Source organism: Phyllobates terribilis, unplaced genomic scaffold (genome assembly GCF_046119375.1).
Source record: "Phyllobates terribilis strain yellow unplaced genomic scaffold, ASM4611937v1 Scaffold_169__1_contigs__length_4117513, whole genome shotgun sequence".
NCBI classification, from domain to species: Eukaryota; Metazoa; Chordata; class Amphibia; order Anura; family Dendrobatidae; genus Phyllobates; species Phyllobates terribilis.
Genome location: NW_027362929.1, coordinates 1,173,855 through 1,200,199, shown reverse-complemented (window position 1 = coordinate 1,200,199; position 26,345 = coordinate 1,173,855). Strand labels below are relative to the sequence as shown.

The window sequence follows — 26,345 nt, the reverse complement described above, 5'->3', positions numbered from 1 at the left end:
AAGACTGGACGTCCTCCCACATATCTGTCGCGCCAGTTCGATGGGCCTGGTGATCTTTTTCCTGGGGGTTGGCCCTCTACCCCAGGTTGTGCCCGTTTAAAGAACAGTACCTTTCCATATGTCCGGGTTGATTGCAGCGGCGGCAGATGGGTCGTCCGTCCTCGCTGTATCGGTCACTGGGTCTTCCTCTGGCCGGTGGGGTCCTCCTTGGTCGACGCCACGGGATGTCCTCCGGTCCGGATGCCAGCTGGATCTTCCCTGGGGTGGAAACCTGTAAAGACTGCACAGTTCGGGTTAGCGCAGCAACGCTCTTAACTAGCTCTTGGACCTGATGGTGTAGGTCTGGAGCCGGGTCATTGTCCAAAGCCTGCGCATGAGCTCCCACAGGCCCTGCCGACAAGGGCGCCGCCTCCTGGTGGTAAGTGATAGCTGGGCGCCTGTGGGTCACAACGCCACCCGGTGCTGGTTCTCGGAGCACCCGGATAGCTCTATCCTTGAACTGTGCAAAGTCCAGATGGGGATCCTGTAAGGCCATTGCCCGCAACTGGGTTCGGTGGGCATTGCAATATAAACCCTCTATAAATTGTTCAGTCAACAGCCTGTCCTCGTTTCCCACCCCATCAGGGTCGGTCTGCTTTATGGCCCTCAGGGCCTCTTGTAGGTTTAGTGCATAGTCCCTTATACTCTCATGCGCTCGCTGCTTGCACCCGTAGAATCTAAGCTTGATCTCGGCTGAGGTGCGGGTATCGAAGGTGTCCCTCAGCCGGGTTAGTATCTCTGCGACAGTCCTCCTCCCAGGTGGCCAAGATTTTACTTCTCTTTTGGCTGCCCCGGTTAGTTGGGCCACCAGGATGCTCACTTTTTGCTCTTCTGTGAGGGGGTACACCTGGAAGAGGCTATCCAGCTTTTCTCTAAAGTCATGCAGGGTATGTGACTCCCCTGAGTACTGGGGTAGCCAAGCTGCTCCCGGGATATATGGCATGGTGAAGGGCATAACTGCAGCAGCGGTGGCGCTGGCGGGGGTCGAGGTAGTGAAGCTCTCCTCCGTATCCGACATCTTCCTCCCCCCTAGTGGACCGTGGCCTACCTTGCGATGATCCTCTTCCGTAGGCCGCGGCTCCGCAGTGGATCGTCAGGGTTGAGGACCTTCCGTCGCGCTCCTGTGACGTCGGCGTCTGCTGGGCTCCTTCCAGGACCTTACGCAACGTCCGGACGTGAGGCGGGGCTTCAGTTCTCGCGCGCTTTCGGAGTCCACGCCCCTCTTCTTCCCGCGCGGCGTCCTCAAGATGGCGTCCAACGGCGGGAAAACTCCACGGATGGCGGGAAGAAGGCCGAAGATGGCGCCGGATGGCGGGAAACTTCACCGATGGCGGGAAGAAGGCTGAAGATGGCGCCGGATGGCGGGAATCTTCACCACTGGTAAGTTTGAAAAGTCTCTTTTTCAGGCACGCAGTACCCGGTGGTTGCGGGCACGAAATCCTGCCGACTACGCCAAAGTTGACGCGCCCCTGGGCCTGTGTCGCGCTGCGCTGCGCATGCGGGAGCTTACCCGGAGCCGGATCTGTGGAGGGTTGTAGTCTCGTGGCGGTGACCCGGTCCGTGCCCAGGGAGTCAAACTAGACGGCAGTCCATTAGTAGTAAATGGTTGATGACTACGCCACCCGTTGAGTGCAGCCAGGGGGCTGCTGCTGCAGGGCAGACCGCTGAGGCCGATGGTGGGATTGTGCAGCGTGATAGTATAACCCCCAACGGGAGGGGTATGGCCTCAGGGCAGCCGACGTGGATGATGGGGGTAGCAGGAACCACTCAGAGACGGTACGGTGTAGTTCAGGGTCTTTACTGGTAACAACAAAAGACCCTCCCGGAGTACTTGCTAGCGGATGGGGCCTGGTCAGTCCTTGAGCAGATGGGATCTCCCCTGGCCAGGCGTAGTTGTAGGCCTCCCAAACTGACTGTACTCTTCTGGCTACCTTGCTAGGAGCTGATGTAAGTAGCCCACGTCCCTGAGTGTACCGTGTGGTGCTCACCCGTATGGCCGGTGACTCGGGGCCTTCTAATGGCTTCCGCTCCACGATGGCGGTGCTGGTCCCACGCGTGTGACCGTGCCTTCGGGCTTCTGGGCCAGAGGACCTGAAATCCCCTGCCTGACGGATTCTGCTGCTGGGTAGGAATTAGTCCCCACAGCCTCGGACTCCGGGTCCGGTAAAAAGCCTTCTTAGTCAGGGCGAACTCTGCAGCTGCCAGCCCCTGACTCCTTGTAACTGCTGTTTCTTCCTATGCTGTCTCTACTTCTTCTCTTCTTCTACTCACTCACCCTGCCTCAGCCCCAGGTTTTTATAGGGGAAGTTCTTCCCCTCCCAAGACTGGGCAGGAGGTGTGGCATGCACAGGATCCCTGACTAAAGGACCTCCCACCTGCTCTCAGACATAACATTACGTTACTGTGGCAACCAGACCCCTGGGGTGTCACATAGACAGCTGCTCGTTCCACCCCCCCCCGCCTTAATTGGTTCTCCTCCCTTCCAACGGTGTTGAGGCGGGTGGGAACAGCCGGGGGTTGAGGGTACTGTGCTAAAAGAGGTGGAGTTATGCAGATCTAAAACGCGTGGATTGCAGCAGCAGCAAGCCGAAAAGTGCAGGCATGTGAGGGATCTAGAGGTTGACAGCATGTCTTCTTAACGGGAGTCCAGGTGGCCATCTCCACAAATGGACTTTTCAGAATCCTTGGGTGGCACCGTAGTCGGAAACCAATTCTGGTTATCGCTTCTCGGCCTTTTGGCTAAGATCAAGTGTAGTATCTGTTCTTATCAGTTTAATATCTGATACGTCCCCTATCTGGGGACCATATATTAAATGGATTTTTAGAACAGGGAGATGGAAAAAGAGCTTGCTCTGTCCACTCCACGCATTGACCTGGTATTGCAGTATCTCCAGGACCGGTGCACCCCTTCTTTAATGCAGTTTCTAAAATCAGAAAGAATTGAATTCAATGCTTTTTGTTCATTTTGCTTGTTTGTCGGATTTTGGGATGGACTCTTTGGCTTTGCTTTTCTTCTCCTCATTGGATTTTTCATGTTAAAAGTTGCAGAAGCCAGATGACAAGCTCATTTTGGTTCAACTTCAGCAACTGTGCATTGCATTGCCATGTAATGTAATGTAATGCAATGCTATCTATCTAGCTCTCCCTCTATACTTCCTTTTGGATAAACAGACATATTAGGCAAGCATTTTGGAGCTTTCACCTAAATAACTACAGGTGGTGAGATAAGCTGCACAATATAATTGACCTTTCAGTATATTGTTGCACACACACCATCTATTTAGCAAATGCCCTTGTTATCAACAGCAGCCTTTTAAACTCACCTGAGCTAACAGGTATGTGAGCTGGTTACTCTGCTGCGCTTAAAATTTCTTTTTTGGTTTGCTACAATGCCTTTTCTGAAACGTTGTCTCCCTCTGCTGGAACACTGACTTCTTTCATTTAATGCCTGCAGACTATAAAAGAGAAACCAACCCAAAAAGTTTGGTTGATTAGTCTGTGGCATTCTTTTAAACTGTTGCTTATGGCGGTCTCTGTGAGCTTCTCAGTGACATTCAGCCATCCAGGTATCCCGCCTGCAGTAGACGGAATGTGGCAATGGAACGCTGGCTGCGCGTGTCATAATAGGCTCTGAGCCTTTATATACCTGCGCACAGCAGCAGCCACCTTCAGTCTGCTGCTGGACAGCCAGCAGCAGCAGCAGGAGAGGTAATTAATCAGCAACCCTCCTGCTAAGGGTAGACAGCTGCTCGTTCCACCCCCCCCCCGCCTTAATTGGTTCTCCTCCCTTCCAACGGTGTTGAGGCGGGTGGGAACAGCCGGGGGTTGAGGGTACTGTGCAAAAAGAGGTGGAGTTATGCAGATCTAAAACGCGTGGATTGCAGCAGCAGCAAGCAGAAAAGTGCAGGCATGTGAAGGATCTAGAGGTTGACAGCATGTCTTCTTAACGGGAGTCCAGGTGGCCATCTCCACAAATACACTTTTCAGAATCCTTGGGTGGCACCGTAGTCGGAAACCAATTCTGGTTATCGCTTCTCGGCCTTTTGGCTAAGATCAAGTGTAGTATCTGTTCTTATCAGTTTAATATCTGATACGTCCCCTATCTGGGGACCATATATTAAATGGATTTTTAGAACAGGGAGATGGAAAAAGAGCTTGCTCTGTCCACTCCACGCATTGACCTGGTATTGCAGTATCTCCAGGACCGGTGCACCCCTTCTTTAATGCAGTTTCTAAAATCAGAAAGAATTGAATTCAATGCTTTTTGTTCATTTTGCTTGTTTGTCGGATTTTGGGATGGACTCTTTGGCTTTGCTTTTCTTCTCCTCATTGGATTTTTCATGTTAAAAGTTGCAGAAGCCAGATGACAAGCTCATTTTGGTTCAACTTCAGCAACTGTGCATTGCATTGCCATGTAATGTAATGTAATGCAATGCTATCTATCTAGCTCTCCCTCTATACTTCCTTTTGGATAAACAGACATATTAGGCAAGCATTTTGGAGCTTTCACCTAAATAACTACAGGTGGTGAGATAAGCTGCACAATATAATTGACCTTTCAGTATATTGTTGCACACACACCATCTATTTAGCAAATGCCCTTGTTATCAACAGCAGCCTTTTAAACTCACCTGAGCTAACAGGTATGTGAGCTGGTTACTCTGCTGCGCTTAAAATTTCTTTTTTGGTTTGCTACAATGCCTTTTCTGAAACGTTGTCTCCCTCTGCTGGAACACTGACTTCTTTCATTTAATGCCTGCAGACTATAAAAGAGAAACCAACCCAAAAAGTTTGGTTGATTAGTCTGTGGCATTCTTTTAAACTGTTGCTTATGGCGGTCTCTGTGAGCTTCTCAGTGACATTCAGCCATCCAGGTATCCCGCCTGCAGTAGACGGAATGTGGCAATGGAACGCTGGCTGCGCGTGTCATAATAGGCTCTGAGCCTTTATATACCTGCGCACAGCAGCAGCCACCTTCAGTCTGCTGCTGGACAGCCAGCAGCAGCAGCAGCAGGAGAGGTAATTAATCAGCAACCCTCCTGCTAAGGGTAGACAGCTGCTCGTTCCACCCCCCCCCCGCCTTAATTGGTTCTCCTCCCTTCCAACGGTGTTGAGGCGGGTGGGAACAGCCGGGGGTTGAGGGTACTGTGCTAAAAGAGGTGGAGTTATGCAGATCTAAAACGCGTGGATTGCAGCAGCAGCAAGCCGAAAAGTGCAGGCATGTGAGGGATCTAGAGGTTGACAGCATGTCTTCTTAACGGGAGTCCAGGTGGCCATCTCCACAAATGGACTTTTCAGAATCCTTGGGTGGCACCGTAGTCGGAAACCAATTCTGGTTATCGCTTCTCGGCCTTTTGGCTAAGATCAAGTGTAGTATCTGTTCTTATCAGTTTAATATCTGATACGTCCCCTATCTGGGGACCATATATTAAATGAATTTTTAGAACAGGGAGATGGAAAAAGAGCTTGCTCTGTCCACTCCACGCATTGACCTGGTATTGCAGTATCTCCAGGACCGGTGCACCCCTTCTTTAATGCAGTTTCTAAAATCAGAAAGAATTGAATTCAATGCTTTTTGTTCATTTTGCTTGTTTGTCGGATTTTGGGATGGACTGTTTGGCTTTGCTTTTCTTCTCCTCATTGGATTTTTCATGTTAAAAGTTGCAGAAGCCAGATGACAAGCTCATTTTGGTTCAACTTCAGCAACTGTGCATTGCATTGCCATGTAATGTAATGTAATGCAATGCTATCTATCTAGCTCTCCCTCTATACTTCCTTTTGGATAAACAGACATATTAGGCAAGCATTTTGGAGCTTTCACCTAAATAACTACAGGTGGTGAGATAAGCTGCACAATATAATTGACCTTTCAGTATATTGTTGCACACACACCATCTATTTAGCAAATGCCCTTGTTATCAACAGCAGCCTTTTAAACTCACCTGAGCTAACAGGTATGTGAGCTGGTTACTCTGCTGCGCTTAAAATTTCTTTTTTGGTTTGCTACAATGCCTTTTCTGAAACGTTGTCTCCCTCTGCTGGAACACTGACTTCTTTCATTTAATGCCTGCAGACTATAAAAGAGAAACCAACCCAAAAAGTTTGGTTAATTAGTCTGTGGCATTCTTTTAAACTGTTGCTTATGGCGGTCTCTGTGAGCTTCTCAGTGACATTCAGCCATCCAGGTATCCCGCCTGCAGTAGACGGAATGTGGCAATGGAACGCTGGCTGCGCGTGTCATAATAGGCTCTGAGCCTTTATATACCTGCGCACAGCAGCAGCCACCTTCAGTCTGCTGCTGGACAGCCAGCAGCAGCAGCAGCAGGAGAGGTAATTAATCAGCAACCCTCCTGCTAAGGGTAGACAGCTGCTCGTTCCACCCCCCCCCGCCTTAATTGGTTCTCCTCCCTTCCAACGGTGTTGAGGCGGGTGGGAACAGCCGGGGGTTGAGGGTACTGTGCTAAAAGAGGTGGAGTTATGCAGATCTAAAACGCGTGGATTGCAGCAGCAGCAAGCCGAAAAGTGCAGGCATGTGAGGGATCTAGAGGTTGACAGCATGTCTTCTTAACGGGAGTCCAGGTGGCCATCTCCACAAATGGACTTTTCAGAATCCTTGGGTGGCACCGTAGTCGGAAACCAATTCTGGTTATCGCTTCTCGGCCTTTTGGCTAAGATCAAGTGTAGTATCTGTTCTTATCAGTTTAATATCTGATACGTCCCCTATCTGGGGACCATATATTAAATGGATTTTTAGAACAGGGAGATGGAAAAAGAGCTTGCTCTGTCCACTCCACGCATTGACCTGGTATTGCAGTATCTCCAGGACCGGTGCACCCCTTCTTTAATGCAGTTTCTAAAATCAGAAAGAATTGAATTCAATGTTTTTTGTTCATTTTGCTTGTTTGTCGGATTTTGGGATGGACTCTTTGGCTTTGCTTTTCTTCTCCTCATTGGATTTTTCATGTTAAAAGTTGCAGAAGCCAGATGACAAGCTCATTTTGGTTCAACTTCAGCAACTGTGCATTGCATTGCCATGTAATGTAATGTAATGCAATGCTATCTATCTAGCTCTCCCTCTATACTTCCTTTTGGATAAACAGACATATTAGGCAAGCATTTTGGAGCTTTCACCTAAATAGCTACAGGTGGTGAGATAAGCTGCACAATATAATTGACCTTTCAGTATATTGTTGCACACACACCATCTATTTAGCAAATGACCTTGTTATCAACAGCAGCCTTTTAAACTCACCTGAGCTAACAGGTATGTGAGCTGGTTACTCTGCTGCGCTTAAAATTTCTTTTTTGGTTTGCTACAATGCCTTTTCTGAAACGTTGTCTCCCTCTGCTGGAACACTGACTTCTTTCATTTAATGCCTGCAGACTATAAAAGAGAAACCAACCCAAAAAGTTTGGTTGATTAGTCTGTGGCATTCTTTTAAACTGTTGCTTATGGCGGTCTCTGTGAGCTTCTCAGTGACATTCAGCCATCCAGGTATCCCGCCTGCAGTAGACGGAATGTGGCAATGGAACGCTGGCTGCGCGTGTCATAATAGGCTCTGAGCCTTTATATACCTGCGCACAGCAGCAGCCACCTTCAGTCTGCTGCTGGACAGCCAGCAGCAGCAGCAGCAGGAGAGGTAATTAATCAGCAACCCTCCTGCTAAGGGTAGACAGCTGCTCGTTCCACCCCCCCCCCCCCGCCTTAATTGGTTCTCCTCCCTTCCAACGGTGTTGAGGCGGGTGGGAACAGCCGGGGGTTGAGGGTACTGTGCTAAAAGAGGTGGAGTTATGCAGATCTAAAACGCGTGGATTGCAGCAGCAGCAAGCCGAAAAGTGCAGGCATGTGAGGGATCTAGAGGTTGACAGCATGTCTTCTTAACGGGAGTCCAGGTGGCCATCTCCACAAATGGACTTTTCAGAATCCTTGGGTGGCACCGTAGTCGGAAACCAATTCTGGTTATCGCTTCTCGGCCTTTTGGCTAAGATCAAGTGTAGTATCTGTTCTTATCAGTTTAATATCTGATACGTCCCCTATCTGGGGACCATATATTAAATGGATTTTTAGAACAGGGAGATGGAAAAAGAGCTTGCTCTGTCCACTCCACGCATTGACCTGGTATTGCAGTATCTCCAGGACCGGTGCACCCCTTCTTTAATGCAGTTTCTAAAATCAGAAAGAATTGAATTCAATGCTTTTTGTTCATTTTGCTTGTTTGTCGGATTTTGGGATGGACTCTTTGGCTTTGCTTTTCTTCTCCTCATTGGATTTTTCATGTTAAAAGTTGCAGAAGCCAGATGACAAGCTCATTTTGGTTCAACTTCAGCAACTGTGCATTGCATTGCCATGTAATGTAATGTAATGCAATGCTATCTATCTAGCTCTCCCTCTATACTTCCTTTTGGATAAACAGACATATTAGGCAAGCATTTTGGAGCTTTCACCTAAATAACTACAGGTGGTGAGATAAGCTGCACAATATAATTGACCTTTCAGTATATTGTTGCACACACACCATCTATTTAGCAAATGCCCTTGTTATCAACAGCAGCCTTTTAAACTCACCTGAGCTAACAGGTATGTGAGCTGGTTACTCTGCTGCGCTTAAAATTTCTTTTTTGGTTTGCTACAATGCCTTTTCTGAAACGTTGTCTCCCTCTGCTGGAACACTGACTTCTTTCATTTAATGCCTGCAGACTATAAAAGAGAAACCAACCCAAAAAGTTTGGTTGATTAGTCTGTGGCATTCTTTTAAACTGTTGCTTATGGCGGTCTCTGTGAGCTTCTCAGTGACATTCAGCCATCCAGGTATCCCGCCTGCAGTAGACGGAATGTGGCAATGGAACGCTGGCTGCGCGTGTCATAATAGGCTCTGAGCCTTTATATACCTGCGCACAGCAGCAGCCACCTTCAGTCTGCTGCTGGACAGCCAGCAGCAGCAGCAGCAGGAGAGGTAATTAATCAGCAACCCTCCTGCTAAGGGTAGACAGCTGCTCGTTCCACCCCCCCCCGCCTTAATTGGTTCTCCTCCCTTCCAACGGTGTTGAGGCGGGTGGGAACAGCCGGGGGTTGAGGGTACTGTGCTAAAAGAGGTGGAGTTATGCAGATCTAAAACGCGTGGATTGCAGCAGCAGCAAGCCGAAAAGTGCAGGCATGTGAGGGATCTAGAGGTTGACAGCATGTCTTCTTAACGGGAGTCCAGGTGGCCATCTCCACAAATGGACTTTTCAGAATCCTTGGGTGGCACCGTAGTCGGAAACCAATTCTGGTTATCGCTTCTCGGCCTTTTGGCTAAGATCAAGTGTAGTATCTGTTCTTATCAGTTTAATATCTGATACGTCCCCTATCTGGGGACGATATATTAAATGGATTTTTAGAACAGGGAGATGGAAAAAGAGCTTGCTCTGTCCACTCCACGCATTGACCTGGTATTGCAGTATCTCCAGGACCGGTGCACCCCTTCTTTAATGCAGTTTCTAAAATCAGAAAGAATTGAATTCAATGCTTTTTGTTCATTTTGCTTGTTTGTCGGATTTTGGGATGGACTCTTTGGCTTTGCTTTTCTTCTCCTCATTGGATTTTTCATGTTAAAAGTTGCAGAAGCCAGATGACAAGCTCATTTTGGTTCAACTTCAGCAACTGTGCATTGCATTGCCATGTAATGTAATGTAATGCAATGCTATCTATCTAGCTCTCCCTCTATACTTCCTTTTGGATAAACAGACATATTAGGCAAGCATTTTGGAGCTTTCACCTAAATAACTACAGGTGGTGAGATAAGCTGCACAATATAATTGACCTTTCAGTATATTGTTGCACACACACCATCTATTTAGCAAATGCCCTTGTTATCAACAGCAGCCTTTTAAACTCACCTGAGCTAACAGGTATGTGAGCTGGTTACTCTGCTGCGCTTAAAATTTCTTTTTTGGTTTGCTACAATGCCTTTTCTGAAACGTTGTCTCCCTCTGCTGGAACACTGACTTCTTTCATTTAATGCCTGCAGACTATAAAAGAGAAACCAACCCAAAAAGTTTGGTTGATTAGTCTGTGGCATTCTTTTAAACTGTTGCTTATGGCGGTCTCTGTGAGCTTCTCAGTGACATTCAGCCATCCAGGTATCCCGCCTGCAGTAGACGGAATGTGGCAATGGAACGCTGGCTGCGCGTGTCATAATAGGCTCTGAGCCTTTATATACCTGCGCACAGCAGCAGCCACCTTCAGTCTGCTGCTGGACAGCCAGCAGCAGCAGCAGCAGGAGAGGTAATTAATCAGCAACCCTCCTGCTAAGGGTAGACAGCTGCTCGTTCCACCCCCCCCCGCCTTAATTGGTTCTCCTCCCTTCCAACGGTGTTGAGGCGGGTGGGAACAGCCGGGGGTTGAGGGTACTGTGCTAAAAGAGGTGGAGTTATGCAGATCTAAAACGCGTGGATTGCAGCAGCAGCAAGCCGAAAAGTGCAGGCATGTGAGGGATCTAGAGGTTGACAGCATGTCTTCTTAACGGGAGTCCAGGTGGCCATCTCCACAAATGGACTTTTCAGAATCCTTGGGTGGCACCGTAGTCAGAAACCAATTCTGGTTATCACTTCTCGGCCTTTTGGCTAAGATCAAGTGTAGTATCTGTTCTTATCAGTTTAATATCTGATACGTCCCCTATCTGGGGACCATATATTAAATGGATTTTTAGAACAGGGAGATGGAAAAAGAGCTTGCTCTGTCCACTCCACGCATTGACCTGGTATTGCAGTATCTCCAGGACCGGTGCACCCCTTCTTTAATGCAGTTTCTAAAATCAGAAAGAATTGAATTCAATGCTTTTTGTTCATTTTGCTTGTTTGTCGGATTTTGGGATGGACTCTTTAGCTTTGCTTTTCTTCTCCTCATTGGATTTTTCATGTTAAAAGTTGCAGAAGCCAGATGACAAGCTCATTTTGGTTCAACATCAGCAACTGTGCATTGCATTGCCATGTAATGTAATGTAATGCAATGCTATCTATCTAGCTCTCCCTCTATACTTCCTTTTGGATAAACAGACATATTAGGCAAGCATTTTGGAGCTTTCACCTAAATAACTACAGGTGGTGAGATAAGCTGCACAATATTATTGACCTTTCAGTATATTGTTGCACACACACCATCTATTTAGCAAATGCCCTTGTTATCAACAGCAGCCTTTTAAACTCACCTGAGCTAACAGGTATGTGAGCTGGTTACTCTGCTGCGCTTAAAATTTCTTTTTTGGTTTGCTACAATGCCTTTTCTGAAACGTTGTCTCCCTCTGCTGGAACACTGACTTCTTTCATTTAATGCCTGCAGACTATAAAAGAGAAACCAACCCAAAAAGTTTGGTTGATTAGTCTGTGGCATTCTTTTAAACTGTTGCTTATGGCGGTCTCTGTGAGCTTCTCAGTGACATTCAGCCATCCAGGTATCCCGCCTGCAGTAGACGGAATGTGGCAATGGAACGCTGGCTGCGCGTGTCATAATAGGCTCTGAGCCTTTATATACCTGCGCACAGCAGCAGCCACCTTCAGTCTGCTGCTGGACAGCCAGCAGCAGCAGCAGCAGGAGAGGTAATTAATCAGCAACCCTCCTGCTAAGGGTAGACAGCTGCTCGTTCCACCCCCCCCCCCGCCTTAATTGGTTCTCCTCCCTTCCAACGGTGTTGAGGCGGGTGGGAACAGCCGGGGGTTGAGGGTACTGTGCTAAAAGAGGTGGAGTTATGCAGATCTAAAACGCGTGGATTGCAGCAGCAGCAAGCCGAAAAGTGCAGGCATGTGAGGGATCTAGAGGTTGACAGCATGTCTTCTTAACGGGAGTCCAGGTGGCCATCTCCACAAATGGACTTTTCAGAATCCTTGGGTGGCACCGTAGTCGGAAACCAATTCTGGTTATCGCTTCTCGGCCTTTTGGCTAAGATCAAGTGTAGTATCTGTTCTTATCAGTTTAATATCTGATACGTCCCCTATCTGGGGACCATATATTAAATGGATTTTTAGAACAGGGAGATGGAAAAAGAGCTTGCTCTGTCCACTCCACGCATTGACCTGGTATTGCAGTATCTCCAGGACCGGTGCACCCCTTCTTTAAAGCAGTTTCTAAAATCAGAAAGAATTGAATTCAATGCTTTTTGTTCATTTTGCTTGTTTGTCGGATTTTGGGATGGACTCTTTGGCTTTGCTTTTCTTCTCCTCATTGGATTTTTCATGTTAAAAGTTGCAGAAGCCAGATGACAAGCTCATTTTGGTTCAACTTCAGCAACTGTGCATTGCATTGCCATGTAATGTAATGTAATGCAATGCTATCTATCTAGCTCTCCCTCTATACTTCCTTTTGGATAAACAGACATATTAGGCAAGCATTTTGGAGCTTTCACCTAAATAACTACAGGTGGTGAGATAAGCTGCACAATATAATTGACCTTTCAGTATATTGTTGCACACACACCATCTATTTAGCAAATGCCCTTGTTATCAACAGCAGCCTTTTAAACTCACCTGAGCTAACAGGTATGTGAGCTGGTTACTCTGCTGCGCTTAAAATTTCTTTTTTGGTTTGCTACAATGCCTTTTCTGAAACGTTGTCTCCCTCTGCTGGAACACTGACTTCTTTCATTTAATGCCTGCAGACTATAAAAGAGAAACCAACCCAAAAAGTTTGGTTGATTAGTCTGTGGCATTCTTTTAAACTGTTGCTTATGGCGGTCTCTGTGAGCTTCTCAGTGACATTCAGCCATCCAGGTATCCTGCCTGCAGTAGACGGAATGTGGCAATGGAACGCTGGCTGCGCGTGTCATAATAGGCTCTGAGCCTTTATTTACCTGCGCACAGCAGCAGCCACCTTCAGTCTGCTGCTGGACAGCCAGCAGCAGCAGCAGCAGGAGAGGTAATTAATCAGCAACCCTCCTGCTAAGGGTAGACAGCTGCTCGTTCCACCCCCCCCCCCCGCCTTAATTGGTTCTCCTCCCTTCCAACGGTGTTGAGGCGGGTGGGAACAGCCGGGGATTGAGGGTACTGTGCTAAAAGAGGTGGAGTTATGCAGATCTAAAACGCGTGGATTGCAGCAGCAGCAAGCCGAAAAGTGCAGGCATGTGAGGGATCTAGAGGTTGACAGCATGTCTTCTTAACGGGAGTCCAGGTGGCCATCTCCACAAATGGACTTTTCAGAATCCTTGGGTGGCACCGTAGTCGGAAACCAATTCTGGTTATCGCTTCTCGGCCTTTTGGCTAAGATCAAGTGTAGTATCTGTTCTTATCAGTTTAATATCTGATACGTCCCCTATCTGGGGACCATATATTAAATGGATTTTTAGAACAGGGAGATGGAAAAAGAGCTTGCTCTGTCCACTCCACGCATTGACCTGGTATTGCAGTATCTTCAGGACCGGTGCACCCCTTCTTTAATGCAGTTTCTAAAATCAGAAAGAATTGAATTCAATGCTTTTTGTTCATTTTGCTTGTTCGTCGGATTTTGGGATGGACTCTTTGGCTTTGCTTTTCTTCTCCTCATTGGATTTTTCATGTTAAAAGTTGCAGAAGCCAGATGACAAGCTCATTTTGGTTCAACTTCAGCAACTGTGCATTGCATTGCCATGTAATGTAATGTAATGCAATGCTATCTATCTAGCTCTCCCTCTATACTTCCTTTTGGATAAACAGACATATTAGGCAAGCATTTTGGAGCTTTCACCTAAATAACTACAGGTGGTGAGATAAGCTGCACAATATAATTGACCTTTCAATATATTGTTGCACACACACCATCTATTTAGCAAATGCCCTTGTTATCAACAGCAGCCTTTTAAACTCACCTGAGCTAACAGGTATGTGAGCTGGTTACTCTGCTGCGCTTAAAATTTCTTTTTTGGTTTGCTACAATGCCTTTTCTGAAACGTTGTCTCCCTCTGCTGGAACACTGACTTCTTTCATTTAATGCCTGCAGACTATAAAAGAGAAACCAACCCAAAAAGTTTGGTTGATTAGTCTGTGGCATTCTTTTAAACTGTTGCTTATGGCGGTCTCTGTGAGCTTCTCAGTGACATTCAGCCATCCAGGTATCCCGCCTGCAGTAGACGGAATGTGGCAATGGAACGCTGGCTGCGCGTGTCATAATAGGCTCTGAGCCTTTATATACCTGCGCACAGCAGCAGCCACCTTCAGTCTGCTGCTGGACAGCCAGCAGCAGCAGCAGCAGGAGAGGTAATTAATCAGCAACCCTCCTGCTAAGGGTAGACAGCTGCTCGTTCCACCCCCCCCCCCGCCTTAATTGGTTCTCCTCCCTTCCAACGGTGTTGAGGCGGGTGGGAACAGCCGGGGGTTGAGGGTACTGTGCTAAAAGAGGTGGAGTTATGCAGATCTAAAACGCGTGGATTGCAGCAGCAGCAAGCCGAAAAGTGCAGGCATGTGAGGGATCTAGAGGTTGACAGCATGTCTTCTTAACGGGAGTCCAGGTGGCCATCTCCACAAATGGACTTTTCAGAATCCTTGGGTGGCACCGTAGTCGGAAACCAATTCTGGTTATCGCTTCTCGGCCTTTTGGCTAAGATCAAGTGTAGTATCTGTTCTTATCAGTTTAATATCTGATACGTCCCCTATCTGGGGACCATATATTAAATGGATTTTTAGAACAGGGAGATGGAAAAAGAGCTTGCTCTGTCCACTCCACGCATTGACCTGGTATTGCAGTATCTCCAGGACCGGTGCACCCCTTCTTTAATGCAGTTTCTAAAATCAGAAAGAATTGAATTCAATGCTTTTTGTTCATTTTGCTTGTTTGTCGGATTTTGGGATGGACTCTTTGGCTTTGCTTTTCTTCTCCTCATTGGATTTTTCATGTTAAAAGTTGCAGAAGCCAGATGACAAGCTCATTTTGGTTCAACTTCAGCAACTGTGCATTGCATTGCCATGTAATGTAATGTAATGCAATGCTATCTATCTAGCTCTCCCTCTATACTTCCTTTTGGATAAACAGACATATTAGGCAAGCATTTTGGAGCTTTCACCTAAATAACTACAGGTGGTGAGATAAGCTGCACAATATAATTGACCTTTCAGTATATTGTTGCACACACACCATCTATTTAGCAAATGCCCTTGTTATCAACAGCAGCCTTTTAAACTCACCTGAGCTAACAGGTATGTGAGCTGGTTACTCTGCTGCGCTTAAAATTTCTTTTTTGGTTTGCTACAATGCCTTTTCTGAAACGTTGTCTCCCTCTGCTGGAACACTGACTTCTTTCATTTAATGCCTGCAGACTATAAAAGAGAAACCAACCCAAAAAGTTTGGTTGATTAGTCTGTGGCATTCTTTTAAACTGTTGCTTATGGCGGTCTCTGTGAGCTTCTCAGTGACATTCAGCCATCCAGGTATCCCGCCTGCAGTAGACGGAATGTGGCAATGGAACGCTGGCTGCGCGTGTCATAATAGGCTCTGAGCCTTTATATACCTGCGCACAGCAGCAGCCACCTTCAGTCTGCTGCTGGACAGCCAGCAGCAGCAGCAGGAGAGGTAATTAATCAGCAACCCTCCTGCTAAGGGTAGACAGCTGCTCGTTCCACCCCCCCCCCGCCTTAATTGGTTCTCCTCCCTTCCAACGGTGTTGAGGCGGGTGGGAACAGCCGGGGGTTGAGGGTACTGTGCAAAAAGAGGTGGAGTTATGCAGATCTAAAACGCGTGGATTGCAGCAGCAGCAAGCAGAAAAGTGCAGGCATGTGAAGGATCTAGAGGTTGACAGCATGTCTTCTTAACGGGAGTCCAGGTGGCCATCTCCACAAATACACTTTTCAGAATCCTTGGGTGGCACCGTAGTCGGAAACCAATTCTGGTTATCGCTTCTCGGCCTTTTGGCTAAGATCAAGTGTAGTATCTGTTCTTATCAGTTTAATATCTGATACGTCCCCTATCTGGGGACCATATATTAAATGGATTTTTAGAACAGGGAGATGGAAAAAGAGCTTGCTCTGTCCACTCCACGCATTGACCTGGTATTGCAGTATCTCCAGGACCGGTGCACCCCTTCTTTAATGCAGTTTCTAAAATCAGAAAGAATTGAATTCAATGCTTTTTGTTCATTTTGCTTGTTTGCCGGATTTTGGGATGGACTCTTTGGCTTTGCTTTTCTTCTCCTCATTGGATTTTTCATGTTAAAAGTTGCAGAAGCCAGATGACAAGCTCATTTTGGTTCAACTTCAGCAACTGTGCATTGCATTGCCATGTAATGTAATGTAATGCAATGCTATCTATCTAGCTCTCCCTCTATACTTCCTTTTGGATAAACAGACATATTAGGCAAGCATTTTGGAGCTTTCACCTAAATAACTACAGGTGGTGAGATAAGCTGCACAATATAATTGACCTTTCAGTATATTGTTGCACACACACCATCTATTTAGCAAATGCCCTTGTTATCAACAGCAGCCTTTTAAACTCACCTGAGCTAACAGGTATGTGAGCTGGTTACTCTGCTGTGCTTAAAATTTCTTTTTTGGTTTGCTACAATGCCTTTTCTGAAACGTTGTCTCCCTCTGCTGGAACACTGACTTCTTTCATTTAATGCCTGCAGACTATAAAAGAGAAACCAACCCAAAAAGTTTGGTTGATTAGTCTGTGGCATTCTTTTAAACTGTTGCTTATGGCGGTCTCTGTGAGCTTCTCAGTGACATTCAGCCATCCAGGTATCCCGCCTGCAGTAGACGGAATGTGGCAATGGAACGCTGGCTGCGCGTGTCATAATAGGCTCTGAGCCTTTATATACCTGCGCACAGCAGCAGCCACCTTCAGTCTGCTGCTGGACAGCCAGCAGCAGCAGCAGCAGGAGAGGTAATTAATCAGCAACCCTCCTGCTAAGGGTAGACAGCTGCTCGTTCCACCCCCCCCCCCGCCTTAATTGGTTCTCCTCCCTTCCAACGGTGTTGAGGCGGGTGGGAACAGCCGGGGGTTGAGGGTACTGTGCTAAAAGAGGTGGAGTTATGCAGATCTAAAACGCGTGGATTGCAGCAGCAGCAAGCCGAAAAGTGCAGGCATGTGAGGGATCTAGAGGTTGACAGCATGTCTTCTTAACGGGAGTCCAGGTGGCCATCTCCACAAATGGACTTTTCAGAATCCTTGGGTGGCACCGTAGTCGGAAACCAATTCTGGTTATCGCTTCTCGGCATTTTGGCTAAGATCAAGTGTAGTATCTGTTCTTATCAGTTTAATATCTGATACGTCCCCTATCTGGGGACCATATATTAAATGAATTTTTAGAACAGGGAGATGGAAAAAGAGCTTGCTCTGTCCACTCCACGCATTGACCTGGTATTGCAGTATCTCCAGGACCGGTGCACCCCTTCTTTAATGCAGTTTCTAAAATCAGAAAGAATTGAATTCAATGCTTTTTGTTCATTTTGCTTGTTTGTCGGATTTTGGGATGGACTGTTTGGCTTTGCTTTTCTTCTCCTCATTGGATTTTTCATGTTAAAAGTTGCAGAAGCCAGATGACAAGCTCATTTTGGTTCAACTTCAGCAACTGTGCATTGCATTGCCATGTAATGTAATGTAATGCAATGCTATCTATCTAGCTCTCCCTCTATACTTCCTTTTGGATAAACAGACATATTAGGCAAGCATTTTGGAGCTTTCACCTAAATAACTACAGGTGGTGAGATAAGCTGCACAATATAATTGACCTTTCAGTATATTGTTGCACACACACCATCTATTTAGCAAATGCCCTTGTTATCAACAGCAGCCTTTTAAACTCACCTGAGCTAACAGGTATGTGAGCTGGTTACTCTGCTGCGCTTAAAATTTCTTTTTTGGTTTGCTACAATGCCTTTTCTGAAACGTTGTCTCCCTCTGCTGGAACACTGACTTCTTTCATTTAATGCCTGCAGACTATAAAAGAGAAACCAACCCAAAAAGTTTGGTTGATTAGTCTGTGGCATTCTTTTAAACTGTTGCTTATGGCGGTCTCTGTGAGCTTCTCAGTGACATTCAGCCATCCAGGTATCCCGCCTGCAGTAGACGGAATGTGGCAATGGAACGCTGGCTGCGCGTGTCATAATAGGCTCTGAGCCTTTATATACCTGCGCACAGCAGCAGCCACCTTCAGTCTGCTGCTGGACAGCCAGCAGCAGCAGCAGCAGGAGAGGTAATTAATCAGCAACCCTCCTGCTAAGGGTAGACAGCTGCTCGTTCCACCCCCCCCCCCCCGCCTTAATTGGTTCTCCTCCCTTCCAATGGTGTTGAGGCGGGTGGGAACAGCCGGGGGTTGAGGGTACTGTGCTAAAAGAGGTGGAGTTATGCAGATCTAAAACGCGTGGATTGCAGCAGCAGCAAGCCGAAAAGTGCAGGCATGTGAGGGATCTAGAGGTTGACAGCATGTCTTCTTAACGGGAGTCCAGGTGGCTATCTCCACAAATGGACTTTTCAGAATTCTTGGGTGGCACCGTAGTCGGAAACCAATTCTGGTTATCGCTTCTCGGCCTTTTGGCTAAGATCAAGTGTAGTATCTGTTCTTATCAGTTTAATATCTGATACGTCCCCTATCTGGGGACCATATATTAAATGGATTTTTAGAACAGGGAGATGGAAAAAGAGCTTGCTCTGTCCACTCCACGCATTGACCTGGTATTGCAGTATCTCCAGGACCGGTGCACCCCTTCTTTAATGCAGTTTCTAAAATCAGAAAGAATTGAATTCAATGCTTTTTGTTCATTTTGCTTGTTTGTCGGATTTTGGGATGGACTCTTTGGCTTTGCTTTTCTTCTCCTCATTGGATTTTTCATGTTAAAAGTTGCAGAAGCCAGATGACAAGCTCATTTTGGTTCAACTTCAGCAACTGTGCATTGCATTGCCATGTAATGTAATGTAATGCAATGCTATCTATCTAGCTCTCCCTCTATACTTCCTTTTGGATAAACAGACATATTAGGCAAGCATTTTGGAGCTTTCACCTAAATAACTACAGGTGGTGAGATAAGCTGCACAATATAATTGACCTTTCAGTATATTGTTGCACACACACCATCTATTTAGCAAATGCCCTTGTTATCAACAGCAGCCTTTTAAACTCACCTGAGCTAACAGGTATGTGAGCTGGTTACTCTGCTGCGCTTAAAATTTCTTTTTTGGTTTGCTACAATGCCTTTTCTGAAACGTTGTCTCCCTCTGCTGGAACACTGACTTCTTTCATTTAATGCCTGCAGACTATAAAAGAGAAACCAACCCAAAAAGTTTGGTTGATTAGTCTGTGGCATTCTTTTAAACTGTTGCTTATGGCGGTCTCTGTGAGCTTCTCAGTGACATTCAGCCATCCAGGTATCCCGCCTGCAGTAGACGGAATGTGGCAACGGAACGCTGGCTGCGCGTGTCATAATAGGCTCTGAGCCTTTATATACCTGCGCACAGCAGCAGCCACCTTCAGTCTGCTGCTGGACAGCCAGCAGCAGCAGCAGCAGGAGAGGTAATTAATCAGCAACCCTCCTGCTAAGGGTAGACAGCTGCTCGTTCCACCCCCCCCCCCCCCCGCCTTAATTGGTTCTCCTCCCTTCCAACGGTGTTGAGGCGGGTGGGAACAGCCGGGGGTTGAGGGTACTGTGCTAAAAGAGGTGGAGTTATGCAGATCTAAAACGCGTGGATTGCAGCAGCAGCAAGCCGAAAAGTGCAGGCATGTGAGGGATCTAGAGGTTGACAGCATGTCTTCTTAACGGGAGTCCAGGTGGCCATCTCCACAAATGGACTTTTCAGAATCCTTGGGTGGCACCGTAGTCGGAAACCAATTCTGGTTATCGCTTCTCGGCCTTTTGGCTAAGATCAAGTGTAGTATCTGTTCTTATCAGTTTAATATCTGATACGTCCCCTATCTGGGGACCATATATTAAATGGATTTTTAGAACAGGGAGATGGAAAAAGAGCTTGCTCTGTCCACTCCACGCATTGACCTGGTATTGCAGTATCTCCAGGACCGGTGCACCCCTTCTTTAATGCAGTTTCTAAAATCAGAAAGAATTGAATTCAATGCTTTTTGTTCATTTTGCTTGTTTGTCGGATTTTGGGATGGACTCTTTGGCTTTGCTTTTCTTCTCCTCATTGGATTTTTCATGTTAAAAGTTGCAGAAGCCAGATGACAAGCTCATTTTGGTTCAACTTCAGCAACTGTGCATTGCATTGCCATGTAATGTAATGTAATGCAATGCTATCTATCTAGCTCTCCCTCTATACTTCCTTTTGGATAAAGAGACATATTAGGCAAGCATTTTGGAGCTTTCACCTAAATAACTACAGGTGGTGAGATAAGCTGCACAATATAATTGACCTTTCAGTATATTGTTGCACACACACCATCTATTTAGCAAATGCCCTTGTTATCAACAGCAGCCTTTTAAACTCACCTGAGCTAACAGGTATGTGAGCTGGTTACTCTGCTGCGCTTAAAATTTCTTTTTTGGTTTGCTACAATGCCTTTTCTGAAACGTTGTCTCCCTCTGCTGGAACACTGACTTCTTTCATTTAATGCCTGCAGACTATAAAAGAGAAACCAACCCAAAAAGTTTGGTTGATTAGTCTGTGGCATTCTTTTAAACTGTTGCTTATGGCGGTCTCTGTGAGCTTCTCAGTGACATTCAGCCATCCAGGTATCCCGCCTGCAGTAGACGGAATGTGGCAATGGAACGCTGGCTGCGCGTGTCATAATAGGCTCTGAGCCTTTATATACCTGCGCACAGCAGCAGCCACCTTCAGTCTGCTGCTGGACAGCCAGCAGCAGCAGCAGCAGGAGAGGTAATTAATCAGCAACCCTCCTACTAAGGGTAGACAGCTGCTCGTTCCACCCCCCCCCCCGCCTTAATTGGTTCTCCTCCCTTCCAACGGTGTTGAGGCGGGTGGGAACAGCCGGGGGTTGAGGGTACTGTGCTAAAAGAGGTGGAGTTATGCAGATCTAAAACGCGTGGATTGCAGCAGCAGCAAGCCGAAAAGTGCAGGCATGTGAGGGATCTAGAGGTTGACAGCATGTCTTCTTAACGGGAGTCCAGGTGGCCATCTCCACAAATGGACTTTTCAGAATCCTTGGGTGGCACCGTAGTCGGAAACCAATTCTGGTTATCGCTTCTCGGCCTTTTGGCTAAGATCAAGTGTAGTATCTGTTCTTATCAGTTTAATATCTGATACGTCCCCTATCTGGGGACCATATATTAAATGGATTTTTAGAACAGGGAGATGGAAAAAGAGCTTGCTCTGTCCACTCCACGCATTGACCTGGTATTGCAGTATCTCCAGGACCGGTGCACCCCTTCTTTAATGCAGTTTCTAAAATCAGAAAGAATTGAATTCAATGCTTTTTGTTCATTTTGCTTGTTTGTCGGATTTTGGGATGGACTCTTTGGTTTTGCTTTTCTTCTCCTCATTGGATTTTTCATGTTAAAAGTTGCAGAAGCCAGATGACAAGCTCATTTTGGTTCAACTTCAGCAACTGTGCATTGCATTGCCATGTAATGTAATGTAATGCAATGCTATCTATCTAGCTCTCCCTCTATACTTCCTTTTGGATAAACAGACATATTAGGCAAGCATTTTGGAGCTTTCACCTAAATAACTACAGGTGGTGAGATAAGCTGCACAATATAATTGACCTTTCAGTATATTGTTGCACACACACCATCTATTTAGCAAATGCCCTTGTTATCAACAGCAGCCTTTTAAACTCACCTGAGCTAACAGGTATGTGAGCTGGTTACTCTGCTGCGCTTAAAATTTCTTTTTTGGTTTGCTACAATGCCTTTTCTGAAACGTTGTCTCCCTCTGCTGGAACACTGACTTCTTTCATTTAATGCCTGCAGACTATAAAAGAGAAACCAACTCAAAAAGTTTGGTTGATTAGTCTGTGGCATTCTTTTAAACTGTTGCTTATGGCGGTCTCTGTGAGCTTCTCAGTGACATTCAGCCATCCAGGTATCCCGCCTGCAGTAGACGGAATGTGGCAATGGAACGCTGGCTGCGCGTGTCATAATAGGCTCTGAGCCTTTATATACCTGCGCACAGCAGTAGCCACCTTCAGTCTGCTGCTGGACAGTCAGCAGCAGCAGCAGCAGGAGAGGTAATTAATCAGCAACCCTCCTGCTAAGGGTAGACAGCTGCTCGTTCCACCCCCCCCCCGCCTTAATTGGTTCTCCTCCCTTCCAACGGTGTTGAGGCGGGTGGGAACAGCCGGGGGTTGAGGGTACTGTGCTAAAAGAGGTGGAGTTATGCAGATCTAAAACGCGTGGATTGCAGAAGCAGCAAGCCGAAAAGTGCAGGCATATGAGGGATCTAGAGGTTGACAGCATGTCTTCTTAACGGGAGTCCAGGTGGCCATCTCCACAAATGGACTTTTCAGAATCCTTGGGTGGCACCGTAGTCGGAAACCAATTCTGGTTATCGCTTCTCGGCCTTTTGGCTAAGATCAAGTGTAGTATCTGTTCTTATCAGTTTAATATCTGATACGTCCCCTATCTGGGGACCATATATTAAATGGATTTTTAGAACAGGGAGATGGAAAAAGAGCTTGCTCTGTCCACTCCACGCATTGACCTGGTATTGCAGTATCTCCAGGACCGGTGCACCCCTTCTTTAATGCAGTTTCTAAAATCAGAAAGAATTGAATTCAATGCTTTTTGTTCATTTTGCTTGTTTGTCGGATTTTGGGATGGACTCTTTGGCTTTGCTTTTCTTCTCCTCATTGGATTTTTCATGTTAAAAGTTGCAGAAGCCAGATGACAAGCTCATTTTGGTTCAACTTCAGCAACTGTGCATTGCATTGCCATGTAATGTAATGTAATGCAATGCTATCTATCTAGCCCTCCCTCTATACTTCCTTTTGGATAAACAGACATATTAGGCAAGCATTTTGGAGCTTTCACCTAAATAACTACAGGTGGTGAGATAAGCTGCACAATATAATTGACCTTTCAGTATATTGTTGCACACACACCATCTATTTAGCAAATGCCCTTGTTATCAACAGCAGCCTTTTAAACTCACCTGAGCTAACAGGTATGTGAGCTGGTTACTCTGCTGCGCTTAAAATTTCTTTTTTGGTTTGCTACAATGCCTTTTCTGAAACGTTGTCTCCCTCTGCTGGAACACTGACTTCTTTCATTTAATGCCTGCAGACTATAAAAGAGAAACCAACCCAAAAAGTTTGGTTGATTAGTCTGTGGCATTCTTTTAAACTGTTGCTTATGGCGGTCTCTGTGAGCTTCTCAGTGACATTCAGCCATCCAGGTATCCCGCCTGCAGTAGACGGAATGTGGCAATGGAACGCTGGCTGCGCGTGTCATAATAGGCTCTGAGCCTTTATATACCTGCGCACAGCAGCAGCCACCTTCAGTCTGCTGCTGGACAGCCAGCAGCAGCAGCAGCAGGAGAGGTAATTAATCAGCAACCCTCCTGCTAAGGGTAGACAGCTGCTCGTTCCACCCCCCCCCCGCCTTAATTGGTTCTCCTCCCTTCCAACGGTGTTGAGGCGGGTGGGAACAGCCGGGGGTTGAGGGTACTGTGCTAAAAGAGGTGGAGTTATGCAGATCTAAAACGCGTGGATTGCAGAAGCAGCAAGCCGAAAAGTGCAGGCATATGAGGGATCTAGAGGTTGACAGCATGTCTTCTTAACGGGAGTCCAGGTGGCCATCTCCACAAATGGACTTTTCAGAATCCTTGGGTGGCACCGTAGTCGGAAACCAATTCTGGTTATCGCTTCTCGGCCTTTTGGCTAAGATCAAGTGTAGTATCTGTTCTTATCAGTTTAATATCTGATACGTCCCCTATCTGGGGACCATATATTAAATGGATTTTTAGAACAGGGAGATGGAAAAAGAGCTTGCTCTGTCCACTCCACGCATTGACCTGGTATTGCAGTATCTCCAGGACCGGTGCACCCCTTCTTTAATGCAGTTTCTAAAATCAGAAAGAATTGAATTCAATGCTTTTTGTTCATTTTGCTTGTTTGTCGGATTTTGGGATGGACTCTTTGGCTTTGCTTTTCTTCTCCTCATTGGATTTTTCATGTTAAAAGTTGCAGAAGCCAGATGACAAGCTCATTTTGGTTCAACTTCAGCAACTGTGCATTGCATTGCCATGTAATGTAATGTAATGCAATGCTATCTATCTAGCCCTCCCTCTATACTTCCTTTTGGATAAACAGACATATTAGGCAAGCATTTTGGAGCTTTCACCTAAATAACTACAGGTGGTGAGATAAGCTGCACAATATAATTGACCTTTCAGTATATTGTTGCACACACACCATCTATTTAGCAAATGCCCTTGTTATCAACAGCAGCCTTTTAAACTCACCTGAGCTAACAGGTATGTGAGCTGGTTACTCTGCTGCGCTTAAAATTTCTTTTTTGGTTTGCTACAATGCCTTTTCTGAAACGTTGTCTCCCTCTGCTGGAACACTGACTTCTTTCATTTAATGCCTGCAGACTATAAAAGAGAAACCAACCCAAAAAGTTTGGTTGATTAGTCTGTGGCATTCTTTTAAACTGTTGCTTATGGCGGTCTCTGTGAGCTTCTCAGTGACATTCAGCCATCCAGGTATCCCGCCTGCAGTAGACGGAATGTGGCAATGGAACGCTGGCTGCGCGTGTCATAATAGGCTCTGAGCCTTTATATACCTGCGCACAGCAGCAGCCACCTTCAGTCTGCTGCTGGACAGCCAGCAGCAGCAGCAGCAGGAGAGGTAATTAATCAGCAACCCTCCTGCTAAGGGTAGACAGCTGCTCGTTCCAACCCCCCCCCCGCCTTAATTGGTTCTCCTCCCTTCCAACGGTGTTGAGGCGGGTGGGAACAGCCGGGGGTTGAGGGTACTGTGCTAAAAGAGGTGGAGTTATGCAGATCTAAAACGCGTGGATTGCAGCAGCAGCAAGCCGAAAAGTGCAGGCATGTGAGGGATCTAGAGGTTGACAGCATGTCTTCTTAACGGGAGTCCAGGTGGCCATCTCCACAAATGGACTTTTCAGAATCCTTGGGTGGCACCGTAGTCGGAAACCAATTCTGGTTATCGCTTCTCGGCCTTTTGGCTAAGATCAAGTGTAGTATCTGTTCTTATCAGTTTAATATCTGATACGTCCCCTATCTGGGGACCATATATTAAATGGATTTTTAGAACAGGGAGATGGAAAAAGAGCTTGCTCTGTCCACTCCACGCATTGACCTGGTATTGCAGTATCTCCAGGACCGGTGCACCCCTTCTTTAATGCAGTTTCTAAAATCAGAAAGAATTGAATTCAATGCTTTTTGTTCATTTTGCTTGTTTGTCGGATTTTGGGATGGACTCTTTGGCTTTGCTTTTCTTCTCCTCATTGGATTTTTCATGTTAAAAGTTGCAGAAGCCAGATGACAAGCTCATTTTGGTTCAACTTCAGCAACTGTGCATTGCATTGCCATGTAATGTAATGTAATGCAATGCTATCTATCTAGCTCTCCCTCTATACTTCCTTTTGGATAAACAGACATAGTAGGCAAGCATTTTGGAGCTTTCACCTAAATAACTACAGGTGGTGAGATAAGCTGCACAATATAATTGACCTTTCAGTATATTGTTGCACACACACCATCTATTTAGCAAATGCCCTTGTTATCAACAGCAGCCTTTTAAACTCACCTGAGCTAACAGGTATGTGAGCTGGTTACTCTGCTGCGCTTAAAATTTCTTTTTTGGTTTGCTACAATGCCTTTTCTGAAACGTTGTCTCCCTCTGCTGGAACACTGACTTCTTTCATTTAATGCCTGCAGACTATAAAAGAGAAACCAACCCAAAAAGTTTGGTTGATTAGTCTGTGGCATTCTTTTAAACTGTTGCTTATGGCGGTCTCTGTGAGCTTCTCAGTGACATTCAGCCATCCAGGTATCCCGCCTGCAGTAGACGGAATGTGGCAATGGAACGCTGGCTGCGCGTGTCATAATAGGCTCTGAGCCTTTATATACCTGCGCACAGCAGCAGCCACCTTCAGTCTGCTGCTGGACAGCCAGCAGCAGCAGCAGCAGGAGAGGTAATTAATCAGCAACCCTCCTGCTAAGGGTAGACAGCTGCTCGTTCCACCCCCCCCCCGCCTTAATTGGTTCTCCTCCCTTCCAACGGTGTTGAGGCGGGTGGGAACAGCCGGGGGTTGAGGGTACTGTGCTAAAAGAGGTGGAGTTATGCAGATCTAAAACGCGTGGATTGCAGCAGCAGCAAGCCGAAAAGTGCAGGCATGTGAGGGATCTAGAGGTTGACAGCATGTCTTCTTAACGGGAGTCCAGGTGGCCATCTCCACAAATGGACTTTTCAGAATCCTTGGGTGGCACCGTA

The 26,345-nt window shown here is 46.4% G+C and overlaps 18 non-coding genes across 18 annotated transcripts; all 18 read left to right on the top strand.

Moving 5' to 3' along the window:
* Nucleotides 1–2,758: 2,758 nt before the first annotated feature.
* LOC141208375 (U2 spliceosomal RNA) lies at nt 2,759–2,949 on the top strand. The gene has a single exon (XR_012278607.1). It is a non-coding gene; the product is annotated as a U2 spliceosomal RNA (small nuclear RNA).
* Nucleotides 2,950–4,066: 1,117 nt separating this feature from the next.
* Nucleotides 4,067–4,257, top strand: LOC141208374 (U2 spliceosomal RNA). Its single transcript, XR_012278606.1, has one exon. It is a non-coding gene; the product is annotated as a U2 spliceosomal RNA (small nuclear RNA).
* Nucleotides 4,258–5,377: 1,120 nt separating this feature from the next.
* LOC141210862 (U2 spliceosomal RNA) lies at nt 5,378–5,568 on the top strand. Its single transcript, XR_012280855.1, has one exon. It is a non-coding gene; the product is annotated as a U2 spliceosomal RNA (small nuclear RNA).
* A 1,119-nt stretch (nt 5,569–6,687) lies between these two features.
* LOC141208373 (U2 spliceosomal RNA) lies at nt 6,688–6,878 on the top strand. The gene has a single exon (XR_012278605.1). It is a non-coding gene; the product is annotated as a U2 spliceosomal RNA (small nuclear RNA).
* A 1,123-nt stretch (nt 6,879–8,001) lies between these two features.
* On the top strand, nt 8,002–8,192 carry LOC141208371 (U2 spliceosomal RNA). The gene has a single exon (XR_012278603.1). It is a non-coding gene; the product is annotated as a U2 spliceosomal RNA (small nuclear RNA).
* A 1,119-nt stretch (nt 8,193–9,311) lies between these two features.
* On the top strand, nt 9,312–9,502 carry LOC141209811 (U2 spliceosomal RNA). Its single transcript, XR_012280002.1, has one exon. It is a non-coding gene; the product is annotated as a U2 spliceosomal RNA (small nuclear RNA).
* A 1,119-nt stretch (nt 9,503–10,621) lies between these two features.
* Nucleotides 10,622–10,812, top strand: LOC141209891 (U2 spliceosomal RNA). Its single transcript, XR_012280079.1, has one exon. It is a non-coding gene; the product is annotated as a U2 spliceosomal RNA (small nuclear RNA).
* Nucleotides 10,813–11,933: 1,121 nt separating this feature from the next.
* On the top strand, nt 11,934–12,124 carry LOC141208370 (U2 spliceosomal RNA). Its single transcript, XR_012278602.1, has one exon. It is a non-coding gene; the product is annotated as a U2 spliceosomal RNA (small nuclear RNA).
* A 1,122-nt stretch (nt 12,125–13,246) lies between these two features.
* LOC141210063 (U2 spliceosomal RNA) lies at nt 13,247–13,437 on the top strand. Its single transcript, XR_012280243.1, has one exon. It is a non-coding gene; the product is annotated as a U2 spliceosomal RNA (small nuclear RNA).
* Nucleotides 13,438–14,558: 1,121 nt separating this feature from the next.
* LOC141208369 (U2 spliceosomal RNA) lies at nt 14,559–14,749 on the top strand. Its single transcript, XR_012278601.1, has one exon. It is a non-coding gene; the product is annotated as a U2 spliceosomal RNA (small nuclear RNA).
* Nucleotides 14,750–15,866: 1,117 nt separating this feature from the next.
* LOC141208368 (U2 spliceosomal RNA) lies at nt 15,867–16,057 on the top strand. The gene has a single exon (XR_012278600.1). It is a non-coding gene; the product is annotated as a U2 spliceosomal RNA (small nuclear RNA).
* A 1,121-nt stretch (nt 16,058–17,178) lies between these two features.
* On the top strand, nt 17,179–17,369 carry LOC141210354 (U2 spliceosomal RNA). Its single transcript, XR_012280526.1, has one exon. It is a non-coding gene; the product is annotated as a U2 spliceosomal RNA (small nuclear RNA).
* Nucleotides 17,370–18,492: 1,123 nt separating this feature from the next.
* LOC141208367 (U2 spliceosomal RNA) lies at nt 18,493–18,683 on the top strand. Its single transcript, XR_012278599.1, has one exon. It is a non-coding gene; the product is annotated as a U2 spliceosomal RNA (small nuclear RNA).
* Nucleotides 18,684–19,808: 1,125 nt separating this feature from the next.
* LOC141208366 (U2 spliceosomal RNA) lies at nt 19,809–19,999 on the top strand. The gene has a single exon (XR_012278598.1). It is a non-coding gene; the product is annotated as a U2 spliceosomal RNA (small nuclear RNA).
* A 1,121-nt stretch (nt 20,000–21,120) lies between these two features.
* Nucleotides 21,121–21,311, top strand: LOC141208365 (U2 spliceosomal RNA). Its single transcript, XR_012278597.1, has one exon. It is a non-coding gene; the product is annotated as a U2 spliceosomal RNA (small nuclear RNA).
* Nucleotides 21,312–22,431: 1,120 nt separating this feature from the next.
* Nucleotides 22,432–22,622, top strand: LOC141208364 (U2 spliceosomal RNA). The gene has a single exon (XR_012278596.1). It is a non-coding gene; the product is annotated as a U2 spliceosomal RNA (small nuclear RNA).
* A 1,120-nt stretch (nt 22,623–23,742) lies between these two features.
* LOC141208363 (U2 spliceosomal RNA) lies at nt 23,743–23,933 on the top strand. Its single transcript, XR_012278595.1, has one exon. It is a non-coding gene; the product is annotated as a U2 spliceosomal RNA (small nuclear RNA).
* Nucleotides 23,934–25,054: 1,121 nt separating this feature from the next.
* On the top strand, nt 25,055–25,245 carry LOC141208362 (U2 spliceosomal RNA). The gene has a single exon (XR_012278594.1). It is a non-coding gene; the product is annotated as a U2 spliceosomal RNA (small nuclear RNA).
* Nucleotides 25,246–26,345: the final 1,100 nt, after the last annotated feature.